The 17,515-nt window shown below is 36.3% G+C and overlaps 1 protein-coding gene across 1 annotated transcript in view; it reads left to right on the top strand.

The window, feature by feature from the left end:
• The window catches only part of LOC138697125 (uncharacterized), a 417,756-nt gene that overhangs the window by 78,522 nt on the left and 321,719 nt on the right, over window positions 1-17,515 (top strand). The window lies entirely within an intron of this gene.

The following is a 17,515-nucleotide window of genomic DNA, read 5'->3' as shown; positions in this document are numbered from 1 at the left end:
TCTGATTTGATGTCCCTTGTATCCAAAGTGGAGCTACTTATACGTAATCGTCTATACGGATGGAAGGTTCGGATTTATATCAAATGCTGTCTTCATTTATATCATTTATAGGTCGCAACTGAAAACTGGAAACTTTCACAGAGAAATGAGTACTGATAACTGCACCAAATGGTTTCGTACAATGTTAATTCCAAATTTACTCCCTAACTCTCCTCGTTTTCGAGAATGCTTCATATCATAATACACAATTGAATAAACCTCCAACCTCAAATTCCTTACGAAAAGCCTGATTGGTGGAACATAACATTCCAATTGATGAAAGTAGTACCAAAACAAAGTTGTAAAATTTAATCTTAGCCAGTAATCTAACACAGAAGACCTATTCAATTGACCAAATATTAGCCGAATACAACCATACAGCCTTCAGACTTCCACCTTACCACCTCGACCTGAGTCCCACTGGATTAATTTGGGAGAACGTTAAGCAATTAGTTGGTAGTAGAAATACGACTTTTAAAATAAAAGATGTCGAAGTGTTGTGTTGACAAATATTTGAAGAAATCGGTCAAACGGAATAGAAGAAAGTATGTCATAAAGTGGAAGAATAGAAACCGGAGTATTGCGAGAAAGATGGCATTGTAGAAGAAAGAATTGAGAGAATATTAATTGAAAACACTGGGTTGGAAAGCAGCGACGAAGACAACGAATGTGAAAATGACCGAATAGAAAATGAAGGCGAAGACATGTCAGGTGTGGAAGAAATGGAGAACAATTAGTTTTTGGGTTCATAAAGTGTGTGATATTATGTGGTATTTAAAACAGTAACAGAATGTCAGTATTATACGTTTGGTAATGACTGTACTTTGTCCATGGATCAACATATTGTAAATACAGTGTGCAATTGTTTTTAAATATAATTTAATACCTGTGGCTATTAGTGTGGGATTTAAAAAAATGGACAGAATGCCTGTATTATATTTAGTCAAGTAGTGATTGTACTTTCAGTAGATAAAATAGAGTGTGATTTATCGATGATATCTGACCCTGCGTACTGCCTGACACTGCACTGGTTAAGAAGTTTGCTGTCCCCCCAAGCTCACATATTATCTTCCAGTAAAAAGTTTCATTGGTCTAGACTAGAACAAATGCTATACCTATAGTATTCCTTTCCGCTGGCTAAAATATCAGTGATCAGTACCTCCCATTTCATACACCAACACCAAACCTAGAATCTTTAGCGGCAGGTCAACTCAGTATTTCGAGCTGGTGCTATAAAAGTATGCAACATGCTGACTCATGCGAGATCTTAAACTTGTGAAAATTTGTCACACTTTTGCAATTTTTACCTATAAAATTGCAGACATCAAAGTTGAACGCAGGTTTCAAGCTGCCACAGATATCTTCAAGATGCGAAGGCAGGAAGTGAGCAGATGCCCCAGATTTGTTTATGTAGGAGGGTAGACTGCTGCGAGGCGATAAAAGCAGCAACTACTGTGGTCGCACTCAACATGACGCGTAGTAAAGATTTAAACTCATCCCACGCATTTTGTATCTGCACACTTACAAGGAAAATCTTTCATTGCGTTGTGAAGTCGAATACTCTTTAAGTTTATCGACAGTAATAAATTGGTCTAAAGTAAAATGTCTACGTTAATCATATACAATATTTTCCTGTGTCTACTTGGCAAATGCCTATAAAATAGAAGTTGAAAATAAATTATTTATATTGGAATTACACTTCTTCTAGAAATATAATTAACTTACGCATATTACTACTGTACTTCAACTACAAGGTGTCCTAACAAAAGTTGGGCAATGAGTAATTAGATGATATTAAGCAGAAAGGAACAACCCTCTCAAGGATAAATGCGAGAAAATTCAATCCAAAGTATTTTGCTTCGCATAACTGATACTTAGGAATATACAAAATTAAAACGTTTAAAAAAAAGTCCTTTCAACATGATTTAAACTTGCGTCATTTTAGCTGAAGATAGAAGAAGGTATTTTCATTCCAATAAGCAGTACAGTAGAGTCCTCGGTTGGAAACTTCTATTATGGAAACTTCGAATTTGGAAAGCTAGCTGACTTCGCCCAAAACAGGAACATCACTGAATACGTTACTACTAAGGCGATCGCTTTTGCTCATGCTCCACTTTGACATCAAAAGATACAGTAAAGAAGAAAGAAATGTATTTAAACCTACACATGAAAATCTACGTAGGCTAAAGATTAATTTTTGATCCTACAGAATATATCTGTAGTTATTGTCATTGTTTATACATAAAAATATTACAAACTTAAATAAGAATTATTTACGCATCTAAATTTATACACATACAAATATAAGGAGAAGACAGTGGTAACTCCTCTAAAGAAAATAATTGTTTTAACGTTAACGACAAAAATATTTTTAAGTCATTTAGACCGTTACCCTTTCATAATACATTTACTCAGACAAAAAATTAAGTTGAAACTTGTAGGGAATCTGCTGCGTGGTGCCTCCAACACTTAGAGACAAGTATGCACAGTGTTTGTACTTACCCTGCTGCTTACACCACGTTCTGTGTCTACCAGTCACTGAATTCATCGTTCGGCAGTGGTTACATCGTATAGGTAGGGGCGGGCACGGAAGACCAAAAATGTAATACAAGTAGCCTACGTACAAACGTATAAAATTACCTCTGATTGGCTAATAGTTTTTACCCTCATTTATAAACAACGAAGGGACTCTGCTGTATATCTCGAAATACCATTTTTTGTGGGTGGCTTCCTTTCTGCTTAATACTGTCCAATTGATTGTCTCTCTTGTTAAGAGAGAAATTTTCAAGAAGTTTCCAAATGCTGGCGTGGTATTGAACTATCATACGTTTAAGCTTCCAGTGTAAAACGTTAACTGAATACGTTTGGAGGAACATCCGCTCTTCTTTTCGGGACTCCTCTCACGTAGCTTGCCATAGGTTCAACTGCATCACTAATGTTTTCATATATTGTGTCGAATACTTTTTCTATGTCATTTGAGGTGCAAATGGCAGCGCGATCTTGTTATCGATCATACGCAGCGCAGGATCAGTAATTCAGCGCACCAGAGATTTTAATCTAAAATACAGGGTGGACGTGAAATAATCCTGCAGATTGAAAGGGATGATAGGGTACAATTAAATGATAGAAAATCCATATTACGTTTTGTGATTAAAAGCAAGGTTAATTAGAAAATTAAGTTGGAAGTTTCAGCAGTCCGGCAACATCGCCGCTAACACACGCCTCTTTCTTCTCGTATTACAGATGTAAGAGGTCAACGAACTCAGGTCTGTCTCCCTATCTCCCACCACCCTCTCTGACTACTATGTTGCAATCTCTACGCATTGTTCAGTGGTTTTTAAATTAAATTTACAAGAAAATTGTCAACGCTATTGAAATACGTCAGTGGGATAAATTATTCTTCATTAGATTTTCTGTCGATATGGACAAAAATCACGATCCTACCCTCAATAATTACCGAATAAGAAACATTTTGAAAAAAACAAGAACTTCTTTTCTTTTTGAGGAAATTATGAACTTTCCACCACTATGGTATTACATTTTTTGTTACATACAACATGGGCTGTTTGCTGTGATCATCTGTATTCCATTTCACTTCCATTCTGTATAATTAAAACAGTTACATCATCAATAAAATTATTCACCCAAATTAAGAACGAAGTTCAAAATGTCCTGCCATTTGTTCCAAACTTATTACAAACTGTTTAAGAATTGTCTTATCACTTACTGCGACTTCCGTTGAGAAATGGAGATGTTTTCTAGAATGATATTTTCAGTTCTTCCAGAGTATGTGGATTATTTTGTAAAGTTAGTCTTTTAAAGTTCCTCAGAAACAAAAGTTAATAAAATGACCAAAGTACGCTTAGAATAGAATAGAACGCTATAACAGTACATACAGTCCACTGTTCTATGAACGAACTTCATAGAGAATTAGGGGATAGGATTATGACTGTGTGCCCCCTTCGACCCTCGCCTAATCTCTTGTTAATTTACGAAATGTTATATTTATTATGACAATTATCTATAGTGAAAAAAGATCAATTCAGTTTTCCGTAAAAATTTAGTAGATAATTTATACTTCTGTCGTCAACTGGAGGGGAAGAAAATTATATTTCTAATTAATGCTCGTAGAATACTGAAATTTTAAGAATGAGACAGAATATAGTACGCCATTCTCACACCACGAAAATAACTGTGTTCAATTTACTACTCAACTTCCAAACCGCTTATTTTTCTGTTTAACACGTGAACCATTTATTAGCAATTTATGTTTCCTGTGATACTTTTATGCTTTTAATGTAGTACCTATTAGGTTACGCTGTCCACACCTGAGGAGTAACGGCTAGCGCGTTTGGCCGCGAAACCAGGTGGCTCGGGTTCGATTCCTGTTCGGACAAGTTACCTAATTGATGTTTTTTCCGAGGTTTTCCCTCAACCCAATATGAGCAAATGCTGGGTAACTTTCGGTGGTGGACTCCGGACTCATTTCACTGGCATTATCACCTTCATCTCATTCAGGCGCTAAATAACCTATTATGTTGATAAAGCGTCGTAAAATAAACTACTCAAAGTTACGCTCATCTTTCGGCTTTTACCTTTTTCTAGGCTTCTTCAATAGAACTGTGACATACAAAGTGAGGCAAATGACCTACCAGCTTGGAGTTCACATAGTCCCTTACCAACAGTCCCACATTCTCTCGCAAGGAAATGAGCTCGAGTACATTCCAGTTGTTTAGTCCTCTCTTTATCCTTTTCAGTTGATAAACTTGATGGAACATTTTGGTTGAAGGATTAGATTAATGTTGATCAAGATTAATAAAAGGCTGCATTCATAGTGACTGTTCCATGAATGTGCTGTTCTGTACTTTACATTTTGCAGAATAGGCCTACTTGTATTTAATTTTGTCTCTGACTACTGTTGCGCAACATTTCGGACATCAACTCTGTATGTATGATGATTTTATTCTGTGTGGCAAGAGAGTGTACTGAATTCGCATTGCTTTGTTAGAATATTGGGGAAGATGCGAGAAAAGCTTTTTTTATATCGAGATACGGTATAAGGGATATGATGTGTGGGAAGCTTCTAGTAGTCTATTATTCAGAGGCGCGATTTCGATTATACAGATCTTTATTGAGTTGTGACGTCATTGTAGAAGGTCAGCCATGGTGCCCACCTCTATAGCCATTAGCTTAATGAAGTTCAATTTTGTTTTTGGTTCTCTTTGTGCTCAATTTATTCCGATTCCAGCGCGTTAGATAAGAGAGACTGATTTATTGCATCAGAACGTGTCCAAGTACCGCTATATATCACGGAGTGACAATGGCTTCAAGCCGGCTACGGGGATGCTTATCCTTTCTGAAATATTTCAAGCATATTATGTAAGACAGAATTGATGGTAAATTGTGTATGCACACAGTTATCCCTAGACTAATGATGGGAAAGATGGTTGGCGCATGAAACACTAAATGAGATGCGGTGATGTAAATAAATATTTCTTCTTCTTCTTCTTCTTCTTCTTCTTCTTCTTCTTCTTCTTCTGGCGGTATTCCGGTAGACTGAAACTGCAGTGCTCTGTTTATGTATAGCCACCGATACGATGAACGCTTCGTGAGACGACTTAACAGGTCGCGTGAGCATCGCGTGTTAGGGGTGGATGTCATACGATGGGGCAGGACTTCTGGAAGCATCCACGGTCGGTTTACGGCAGAAGTCTACGAACACATTTTGGCAAATGTAATGATCCCTTCCGCCAGAGAACGATATCCAAAAGGAACACTTTTCTTCCAGCAAGATAATCAACCGGTACACACCACCAACTGGATTCAAAGATGGTTTATGAGGAGGCCTGATGTCGACCTGGTCGACTGGCCTCCAAAATCACCAGATATGGATTGAAAATTTGTGGGCTGCAGTCAAACGGATCCTACGCTCTAATTGGGCAGAACAACCACCTGTTCGGACAGCTGACCAATTGTGGGACAGAGTTCTAGATGCGTGGGAGGAGATGGCTATGAATTTAGATCTGTTCCATAATCTTGTGGACTCCATGCCGCGCAGAATGAGAGCAGATGTTGACGCAGGTGGTTTGTGGACTATATACTAGTCCCCACCACAGGCTTTCTTTTTGTTAATATATTAATTGTTTGTTTTTTGTTTATTTAATTATTTATGTTTGATATGAGTTCGGTTTTTTAGAATGTGAAACAAGTATTTTTGTTTATACAGGCCAGGTCTCGCCTATTAATAGCCCATAGGTGATGGACAATAATATTTTTACAAGGCAAGCATAACGAAGTTTATGAACAAATGCCATTTCATATTTAAAACAATAAATTAATTAAAACTGAAATAAAAAATAATAATTGTACTGTACCGAGAGGCGAACTCACAACCTCTGGTACGGATGTCAGACATCTTACCACTGGGCCACACACAGCTCGTAAGGTTGATTACAATGTAGACTGTTGACTTTCAATGAAGAGACGCCACAGCAATGCCTTGAAGTGCAGTGCATTTACACGAGTGAACCGCGCGATAGAACTTTGTATTTCTATCGAAAAAGAGTCGGCCCATTCTTTTTGCTGTTAAGTATACATGCATGGTTGTATTCATGTACGTAGCGGAACACAGTAACATCGATTTAGAATTCGACTGGTACTCTATTTAACAAACAATTTATTTTGAATCGGTTTCTATTCTATTATCAGTTATGTGTATCCTTTTTTGAATAGCTAATAAGTTTTCCTCTTTGCTCTGTTCGATAGGTTGCATTACACAATTTCGACTAGATTCTATAAACTTTGAAAATTTATTAAGGCACTCAATGTCATGAAATTACAGTCGAATAAAATTATAAACTGTGTTATGTGTGTGTGTTTTTTTTTTCATAACAATCGAGTGTTGTGAACCTGTTTTGCAAGTAGCTCACATAGCTTCGATGAAAGTGATATTAAAATAACATTTCTTGGCAAGTCTACCTCATTATGATTGTCATCGAAGAATTGATCGATTTTCGTATAAGTATAAGGAGTAGGTCCTAAAGTCTTTTTTAAAATTCCTTCACTTCACTGCTCCACCGATCTAGTAGAATACATTTGAGTCTAAAGAAAGGGTCAACATGGTCTGTTGTGACGAGAATCCAAGCCCCCGCATATCAGTAAGGTACCATGTTAGAAATACGTTTATGTCTGAGTACTTCTGGGAAAGTAAAATATTATTCAACACCTTGAAAACGGTACAAATATTAATGTAATATTATATATTTATTTATTTACTTATTTATTTATATATATATATATTTATTTATTTATTTATTTATTAGTGTATTTTATAGATAAATGTAATCTAGGAAATAAAATTAATTTGTATCAGTGTTCTATCAGATTCATTTTTATAATGATCGATTTTTTTATATGATCGATTTTTTACTGTCCATAATATTGCTTGACTTTCAAGCTCTACCTAATCATAAAGCTTGCCGATTGCAGGGAATTTTCTTCACGTGTTATATCTAAGTTTGTACCAAGGTTGTATCAGATTCACTTTTTATAATGAATTAACAACTCTTAAATACCCATTCTCGTATGATCGTTTTTTTTTACTGTCCATAATATTTCTTGACTTTCATTACTCTGCCTAAACATGATGCTTGCCGATTGCATGGAATTTTCTCCACGTGTTACATACAAGTAGGTAAACATTGGCTTTCTCCTATATTGATGAAGCAGTGTATCTGGAAACTTTTCCGTGGCTCAGGATCAACTCTTGTCCTTAGTATTTGTAGGTAGTAGTCAATATGTTATCCTCTAGTAATAATTAAAAATATTCTAGGTCCTCCATGGATGAAAGACTACCAAGAAATCTTCACGGATTATTTATAATCTGGTGTATACTGTGCTGAAGTTATTGGCTCATTCTTCGGCCGGTGCAGATACAGAACACGCTGATCCTGTAGGTACTTCAAATAGACTCTCACAAGGAAAAACAAACTTCTTGCACAGTGTCCCACTGTCGAATTCTGATGAGCAAGTCCCTCTGTATGTTATATCCCGTAAGAAGTTATTTCTTCACAGATTTTCAGATTCTCCTTCCAGCTGCTACATAGAATTATCCGACGAACACGTTCATGTTCAACCCCCCCCCCCCTTCCTCCTAACTCAAGAGCCAAATCTACAGCGGTGAGCCGAAAGTTTCATTTGCTTTTTCTGAGGAACAGGCTGTCGCCAATTGTGGAAGTTTTCTTTCTTCTGCCACAAACCTCTTCTTTTGGGTGAATTGGAGCCAGTCTGTTTCTGTTTGTATGGCTTAATAATTCTATTTCTTTTTTTAATTTTGAGCTGTCTCTCATTGATTAATGCAAAAAGGTATGCCACAAAAGTAAAATGCTTCCCAGATGTCGTATCTACAGTTGCGAATATCACAAAAAACCTAAAGTGAACCAAGTACGTAGGCGGTTTCGTGGTCTAGATTAACACCTGCCTCGCAGAAGGTCCGAGTTCGAGTCCCGGTAACATTTGGATTTTCAAGTGTTAGACGTCAATGGCATTCCATACGAACTCCATTCTCATCTCTGTATAACATTCCCCGATAGCCAACTGGCCACTCTCGGAGAGGGCTGATTCATGGACGAGCGGGGTTTCTCGATACCTATAACCAGCGAACCTTAATGTAGTCAGTTAGTGTAGATTGGGAATTCCCATAGCTAACACAGTGATGAGAAACAGCCTCTCTAAGACGCAATTCACACAGAGAAGACGTGGCTCAGACGTCGGGCGGAGACATGACGTGAGCAAAGCATACTGAATAGGTAGTCAAAACCCCTTGATATATTTCTGCGTCGTACAGCTTTCATAATGTCTTCAGATGGTGAGAATATCCCCAGGTTTTCGTACAACTCGCTAATATTAAAAAACAGAGAAGATTTTGAATGCAATCTTTGTGGTTGAAAAGGGAAAGGAAGTAACGCATATTCGACGTGACGAAAGAATTAAACATGTATCCGGATAATTTCCAGAATTTATATACAGACGTAGACAAGTTATTAGCAAAATTGACGATTTTCATGGTATAATTTTACAATTTTCAATTTAGACTACAGTTGATAATTTTACATATTTCTGAGTAATATAATCATAAAAATGTCAACAGTAGTCTAAATTGAAAAGTCAAATTTTGTAAAAATATGTCACAAAAATCGTAAATTATGCTAATAATTTGTTCATGTCTGGAATGTCCCACCTATGATTCTATACCATATTACAAAATCTCTTCACAAAATTGAATATTGAATTCAAAATCGTCGCATATTTTCTTTTGCAGTCAGACGCCACATGTCGCTTTGAAAGGTCATTCGCGGCTAGAAAGAGATGCAGCGCTGGCTTCGGAGTGGCGTGCTCCCATCACTTCTTCTCTGTATGTTTCCATGGGAGTGACTTGAAAAGTCGTAATGCCTCCGCCTGACGTCAGAGCCACGTCTTCTCTGTGTGACTTGTGTTTAAGAGAGCTCAGCTTCTCCCACTACCGTAATTGCTGTTGTATGTAGGTACTCAAGCTGATTGCTCTGTTTACAATACGAGTTTCCCGTCACTGGCGATAGCACAATAGATCAGCAAAGATCGCAGTGCTGAGACATAATGACGTCCCTCAAAAGAAGCAGAACAAAAAAAAAATAAATATTCATCTAAAGAATTTATACTTTTATCTCGAGTCTAAATGATTCCTGAATCACTGAAACTAAGGAAGAAATATGCAAAAATCGCAAAATCAACAAAGAAACAATTTATAGGACACTTGCTAACTGCAAACGACTATAGGCAAAATAACAGAATAATCTCTTGTTCCGGTTCATTCAACTTAAAGCTTAGAAATTCGTCAGCATATTAATTCATGTAGCAGGGTGGCGACTTTTATCGCACATTCTACTTATAATAATATTAATACGAATAGTAGAAATAATGATCACAATCAATAAACTATTATAATAATAAATAATCCATAGCGGTACAGCCTTTTAAGAGCCCAGACCGACCAGTCGGCTGTTGCCTCATGTCCACATGCCGAAGCAGAGGTGGACGATCATCCAACCAGAATGAAGATATCGTTTGGTTAGCACGATGATCCCGCTACTTATAGCTCACCAGGTTAATTACAATGCTGAGTGAGCACCGGTTCCATACACTGGCCGAAATTTCATGAGAAAATTTCTTCCCCCATGAGGGCTCAAAAACTCCCTCCTTTGAATAGTAAATGCAGTAGTATTATAGGCCTCTTGTATAGAAAATTTTCCAAGTTTTGTTTAAGAAGTCTACATTTCGTATTTTAATGGTTTTTGTACGGGATGAAAACAGATTAACTGCAGCAAAAATTAAATTCCTCTGAAAAAAACATCGGTTTATACTTTAATTGACTACAAGATAAATGAATGTAGCCTGTAACACAGAAGTTAAAAATTACACAGTTTCTATAAAGAAAAAAACAGCAAATAGAGAACAAACTTGATACATCAAATATGAAGACTGCTCGGAGACAGACATCCACTGCATAATTATTCAATATCAACAAGTGGTAAAAAGAAGACTTGGCAGACAGACCATTGGAGCGACTGACAAATGAAATCCATTTGGAAACCGAAACGGACTACTAGATATAGCCTATAAATCGACACTCGTGATGGAGGATAATGATGATTTTTTGTGTACTGTCATCATAAACTAGCCGGTGGGCGGGCTTAAGAGCTTAAGTCATTATGTTTTGTGATATAAGATTTTAATTTTATATTCCTTCATTAAACTCGTTTCCTAAAACCAATGACGTCAAAAACAAAGAAAATAATGAAATAGCTGAAACATATCACTTTTCGGATTTACAGCAGTTGTTTACATTTTTTAAAATTCTTCTTTTATATTTTTCATAGAATGACTTAAGCCCTTTTGCCCTCCCACCAGACAACTCTTGTAGTAGTCAATAAACGATCGTTGGAGTAGCAACAGTTTGAATAATAATGATGATAAACTTTAACGCTAAAATAACAGATTATGCAGGCGTCAATATTAATGGAAACTTCGAGAATGCTAAAGAAAAATGGTGAAATGAGTCCCTTCCAAAATAAACACTGACCCTTTTTATTCACGCATATAATCATATAACTTAGAAAGAAGAATGATTGGAATATATACGAGTATAGAAAGAGCAATTGGTAGCTTTTTATCGGTTTTATGAAGAAAATAAAAGAACGCCAATAATAATTTATAAAGTGAGGGCGACTTCGAGGTGTGAACCCCATACCTAAAAAGTTCGTAGCCAGCCAGCCAGACAGTTCAGTGGCACAGTCCGCGCGGGTTGAAGCATCTTGCGCAATCTTGAACCGAGTCGTGTCTTGCTCGTAATAGAACGCCGTATCGATCCTCGCTCAAGGCTGCGGCGGAGGGAACAGCCAGCGCGGCACACAGCTTCACATCACAATCACATTACAAGCATTAGATATCTTCTTGTTCGCAGCAAATCAACCCTTGCACTTCCATTTCGCAACAGTCTTTATATTTGGATCTTCAAAGGACCAGTGTTACACATGTCCGATGTAAGATTACCACGGTATTCAACATGGGTGTGAGATTACTGCGTTTTTGCACTTTTTAACGGTACAGAAACGTCTATCGTTTCGGAGCCAATGTATTGGTTTTATTATTAGGGTAGAAACAGTTGTTTCCGTTTTGCCTCTATTACATGATGCACATAGACTATCCGAAAAGCCGTTAATAGGCATACCATTGTCATGTCATAATCATACAACCATCACCATCACTAGCACCATCATCTGTCTGAAGAATATAATTTCAGAATTGATCGTTTCCCTGTTGTTACTTGACACATGAAATTACGGTTAATGAATGATTCAAGAGTGTGTCTATATTTTTGTGTCATGATCCGCTATATTAATCATTCAGGAATGGGATAATGTGTTAAAATACGCAAATCATTAGTACAGGTAATTCTGAACTACAAAATTATGAAACTGAAACATGAGCTGAAATAAAAGGAACGGAATAATAGTTTAAGAACAACAGACATAAACATATTAAAAACAATTTTAGTAAACATAAGATAGATAGCGTGTGTTACAATGTACGTGCAGGACGTAACATCTAATAATAATAATAATAATAATAATAATAATAATAATAATAATAATAATAATAATGCGTTCATTCATTATTCATGGTGTTCTGCCCAAATTCAAATCTTTCACTGAAAACCCAGCATTATCCAATCTTTACTCTTTTCCGTCTTCCTCTTAGTTTCCGCATATAATCCATGTGTCTTAATGCTATCTATTACCTGATTTCTTCTTCTGCCCCGAACTTTTCTTCTGTTCACCATTCCTTCCAGTGCATCCTTCAGTAGGCAGTTAATACTCATTTAAAAGGAGAAAATAGAAGTTGAAAAACTGTACGAATGGTATGGATACTAATAGAAAAATTTCTAATAAAAGTGTTGATATATGGAAAAGAAAAAGAGAGCTGCGGAGACCGAAGAGAATGTATATGAAGAGCATAGTGGAAAAAGCTTGATAAGTCCAAAATGATCGATTTTCTGGTTTAGATGTCGTGTAATAGCTAAGGTAGTCCAGATTTTTGTAGTTTAACTGCACAGAATAAGAACCTCATTAGTCGAAAGAAATTTGAAGAATGAGAACCCAAGGACAATAGAATATAATGAGTCTTGAAACTTCTAACTTGTTGTCCTGTAAAAACAGTGAAACGTGACTTGCCAAGTTTTTTCCCTGTACTCTTCATATGTGAAGTTACAACTGTCAACACATGCAATAAAAGTTGGATGCATGGAAAAGTAAACATTTAATATTCCTACAATTTGGAATTTTCGTTAAAGATCTAATAATATTTGCATACCATCATCACGGACAGCATGGTGGACCAAAGATCACAAAAGTTATCTATCATTTTCCCATCTTCTTTTCTGGCGTCCGATGTCTCGTCGTCCAATGAGCATGTAAGAAAGAGTTTGTTCTTGGTCCATTCTTGAAATATGACTCAACCAATTATTCTTTTAATGTTTCAATTCTTCCTTTACACAAAATATTTTTCAATTCTTTTCAGATTGTGAGGTTACTAATTTCATCTCGTTGAGTATAAGCTGCAATTTACCTTAAAAATCTCATTTTAGCTGTCTCAATTTTCCTTTTATTTGAATCTGTTGAATGCTCAGGTTTCAGATCCATAAATTGTATATTCTTCCTAGTCTCTCTTGTCAGAATTCGTTTTATCGTTTCTCATATATATTGAAATCGATTCAATTTATTTTGTACATTTTCCTTTATACCATAAATTATACATCATCCCGGATAATTAAAATGGCTGGCTTGTTCTATAATTATGTTGTTTATTATTATCTTTGATCGCGTGGAATTCTGTGGAATCTGAGATTTCTAAGTTCTATTCTGCTTTAACCTTTCATAACTGCTGAGCGGCTATTTGTAACATCCTCTGAATTGCCAAATCTGACTTAAATCGTCTCCAAATACTGTATTATACAGCAGCCTTGGCCATTAGAAGGAAGTAAAAGTGACGGAGAAATCCAGCCTATGTCCTTTTCACTTACACCGCCTTATGAATAAATGCAAATTAAGGCTCTGTGCATTAGTGGTGGATTTTAGGCGACTAGCGAGAGCCGAAAGTTCGTAAAAATCGTATATAATCCGTCACTGATCTTCCTGTCTACTCGTACCGTATCAAACATAATTGTCTCAGCCGGGGAAGGTGGGCTGGGGAGTTAAGGAGTGGTCTGCAAAGACTCAATCGAGTTAATAGTGTCCAGGCTTGTTGTAGAGTTTAAAATCTGTGAACCTAATTTGAAATGTATCTTGAGATTGTTTTGCGATTCAGTCATCGCTTTATCATTATGGATGTTAAGAGCGGGTGATAATGTATATCTTTTTCTAGTTAATATTTTCATAGCACATCTAGCCATATCCGTGCGCTTCGCTGCACTTGTTAGAAATATATATTGACTTAAAGCTAAATACAGTTTTGTAATTACTTAGTGAATAATAGCTTTTTGTATTTGTAAATCCTGTGCTCCCGAATTATTTTGAAAGTTGTATTTATTTTAAAACTATGAATTTAACTGTTACTACCGTGCAATATTTTCTGGAGTTGTTCAGTCAATTCTACTTTTAACATGGATACTATATTAGACCTAATAGACAATTGGTCAGCGTCTGAAATCAAATATTTTACTTGTAAGTACTGGAGGCTCTTACTCTCAGCCGTAAGAAGATTTCCAATTAAATGATAATCATATGCTTGAACTTTAAATAATGGCGTAGAATTGATTTTATGTATTTCTTTTCCACGAAACGATGCCACATGAAATAAGGTGTTGTACTGTCTTATACCTAGGTATTATTTAAAACGTGTAATGTACTCCGATAATTAAGTTTTTTATTGGTTGTGGGGACTCTTGAATCTCAGGAGGAATAACTTTCACAACAGCGTAACATAATCCGTTTGGCTCATTACCCTATTTTTTACATTGCATTTATTGCACAGTTTATTCATTTTATCTGTTTTAACAGAATTCAAATGAGCATAGTTAATATTTGGATTATAAGATAATGGAATTCTAAGCTAACGTACCATTATTGCATACTGAATCAGTACACTCTCGTTGTTCGTTAATTCTCCGAAGTGAAAATTAATGTGGTACATAAATATTATTTAAAAAAAACACAGGAAACGAATATGGGTAAATATGAGCGCAGGAACACTATTTCGTGTCACTTTGTAAAATAACTCAGCTCCAGTGAACTCACCGGTAAAATACGAATGTTTACTCCATTATGTGCTGTATTTTTGGTCCCAGGAAAATACTTATCTTTATGATAAAACTCTTAAAAATAGAAACTGAAGTGTAAAATTTAGAGTATTTTATGTGGACCAAATAAGGTTTAAATATTCAAATAATATATTACTTACTTACTTACAAATGGCTTTTAAGGAACCCGAAGGTTCATTGCCGCCCTCACATAACCCCGCCATCGGTCCCTATCCTGTGCAAGATTAATCCAGTCTCTATCATCATGTCCCACCTCCTTCAAATCCGTTTTAATATTATCCTCCCATCTACGTCTCGGCCTCCCCAAAGGTCTTTTTCCCTCCGGTCTCCCAACTAACACTCTATATGCATTTCTGGATTCGCCCATACGTGCTACATGCCCTGCCCATCTCAAACGTCTGGATTTAATGTTCCTAATTATGTCAGGTGAAGAATACAGTGCGTGCAGTTCTGCGTTGTGTAACTTTCTCCATTATCCTGTAACTTCATCCCGCTTAGCCCCAAATATTTTCCTAAGCACCTTATTCTCAAACACCCTTAACCTATGTTCCTCTCTCAGAGTGAGAGTCCAAGTTTCACAACCATACCGAACAACCGGTAATATAACTGTTTTATAAATTCTAACTTTCGGATTTTTGGACAGCAGACTGGATGACAAAAACTTCTCAACCGAATAATAACACGCATTTCCCATATTTATTCTGCGTTTAATTTCCTCCCGAGTGTCATTTATATTTGTTACTGTTGCTCCAAGATATTTGAATTTTTCCACCTCTTCGAAGGATAAATCTCCAATTTTTATATTTCCATTTCGTACAATATTCTGGTCACGAGACATAATCATATACTTTGTCTTTTCGGGATTTACTTCCAAACCGATCGCTTTACTTGCTTCAAGTAAAATTTCCGTGTTTTCCCTAATCGTTTGTGGTCTTTCTCCTAACATATTTACGTCATCCGCATAGACAAGAAGCTGATGTAACCCGTTCAATTCCAAACCCTGCCTGTTATCCTGAACTTTCCTAATGGCATATTCTAAAGCGAAGTTAAAAAGTAAAGGTGACAGTGCATCTCCTTGCTTTAGCCCGCAGTGAATTGGAAAAACATCAGATAGAAACTGACCTATACGGACTCTGCTGTATGTTTCACTGAGACACATTTTAATTAATCGAACTAGTTGCTTGGGAATACCAAATTCAATAAGAATATCATATAATACTTCCCTCTTAACCGAGTCATATGCCTTCTTGAAATCTATGAATAACTGATGTACTGTACCCTTATACTCCCATTTTTTCTCCATTATCTGTCGAATACAAAAAATCTGATCAATAGTCGATCTATTACGCCGAAAACCGCACTGATGATCCCCAATAATTTCATCTACGTACGGAGTTAATCTTCTCAAAAGAATATTGGACAAAATTTTGTACGACGTCAACAAAGTGATATTCCTCGAAAGTTACCACAGTTGGTTTTGTCTCCCTTTTTAAAAATAGGTACAATTATGGACTCCTTCCATTGTTCTGGTACAATTTCCTTTTCCCAAATAGCAAGTACAAGTTTATAAATTTCGCTATATAATGCACTTCCACCCTCTTGTATTAATTCTGCTGGAATTTGATCGATACCTGGAGACTTGTACTTTTTCAGATTTTCTATCGCAATTTCGACGTCTGAAAGCGTGGGTTCGGGTATAAATGGCTCAGCAGTTTGTATTTCAATTTCGTCCCGATCATTTCTATTTGGCCTATGTAAATTTAGTAGTTGCGCAGAATAGTTTTTCCATCTGTTTAGGATTGATGGAGAGTCTGCAAGCAAGTCACCATTCTCATCCTTGATCACGTTTACCCTTGGCTGATATCCGTTCTTAAATTCCTTTATACCCTTATATAAATCTCGAATGTTTTTATCCTTACTATTTGTTTCTACCTCATTCAGTTTTTCCTTCAAGTAACCTCTCTTTTTATTCCTAAGTGTACGACTTGCTTCCCGTCTTTCTTTGAAATAATTATCTCTCTTCTCCTCAACTGGATCCTGTAAGAATTTCAATTTTGCCTGTTTCCTTCTTTCTACTACCATGCAACAATCTTCATCAAACCACGGTTTCTTTTTCTTAGTTTCATAATAAACTATGCTCTGCTCAGCTGCAATTTTGATACTATCTCTGATATTTTCCCACACGCTATTAACATCTAAATCTTTCTCAACTTCGTCGGAACTTTCTAAAGTGGCAAACCTATTCGAAATTTCGACCTGATAATTTTGCTTAGCTTCCTCGTCCTTTAATTTCAAAATATTGAATTTAGTAATATTAACTTGTTGCTCTACTCGCTTGGCTACTGATAATCTTTCTCTTAATTCTCCGATCACCAAATAATGGTCAGAATTACAGTCTGCACCCCTGAAAGTTCGAATGTTTACTATACTAGTATGTCTCCGTTTATCTATCAAGATGTGATCTATTTTGTTGTGTGTTAATCCATCTGGAGAAGTCCAAGTATATTTATGAATATCCTTATGGTGGAATGTTGTACTTTTGACAATTAAATTTTTCGATGTGGCAAAGTTGACTAATCTAACTCCATTGTCACTACTAATTACGTGTAGGCTCTCTTTTCCAAT

This window comes from Periplaneta americana, chromosome 3 (assembly GCF_040183065.1).
Source record: "Periplaneta americana isolate PAMFEO1 chromosome 3, P.americana_PAMFEO1_priV1, whole genome shotgun sequence".
NCBI lineage: Eukaryota > Metazoa > Arthropoda > Insecta > Blattodea > Blattidae > Periplaneta > Periplaneta americana.
Note: the sequence above shows the minus strand (reverse complement) of the source record. Positions and strands in the feature narration are given on the sequence as shown.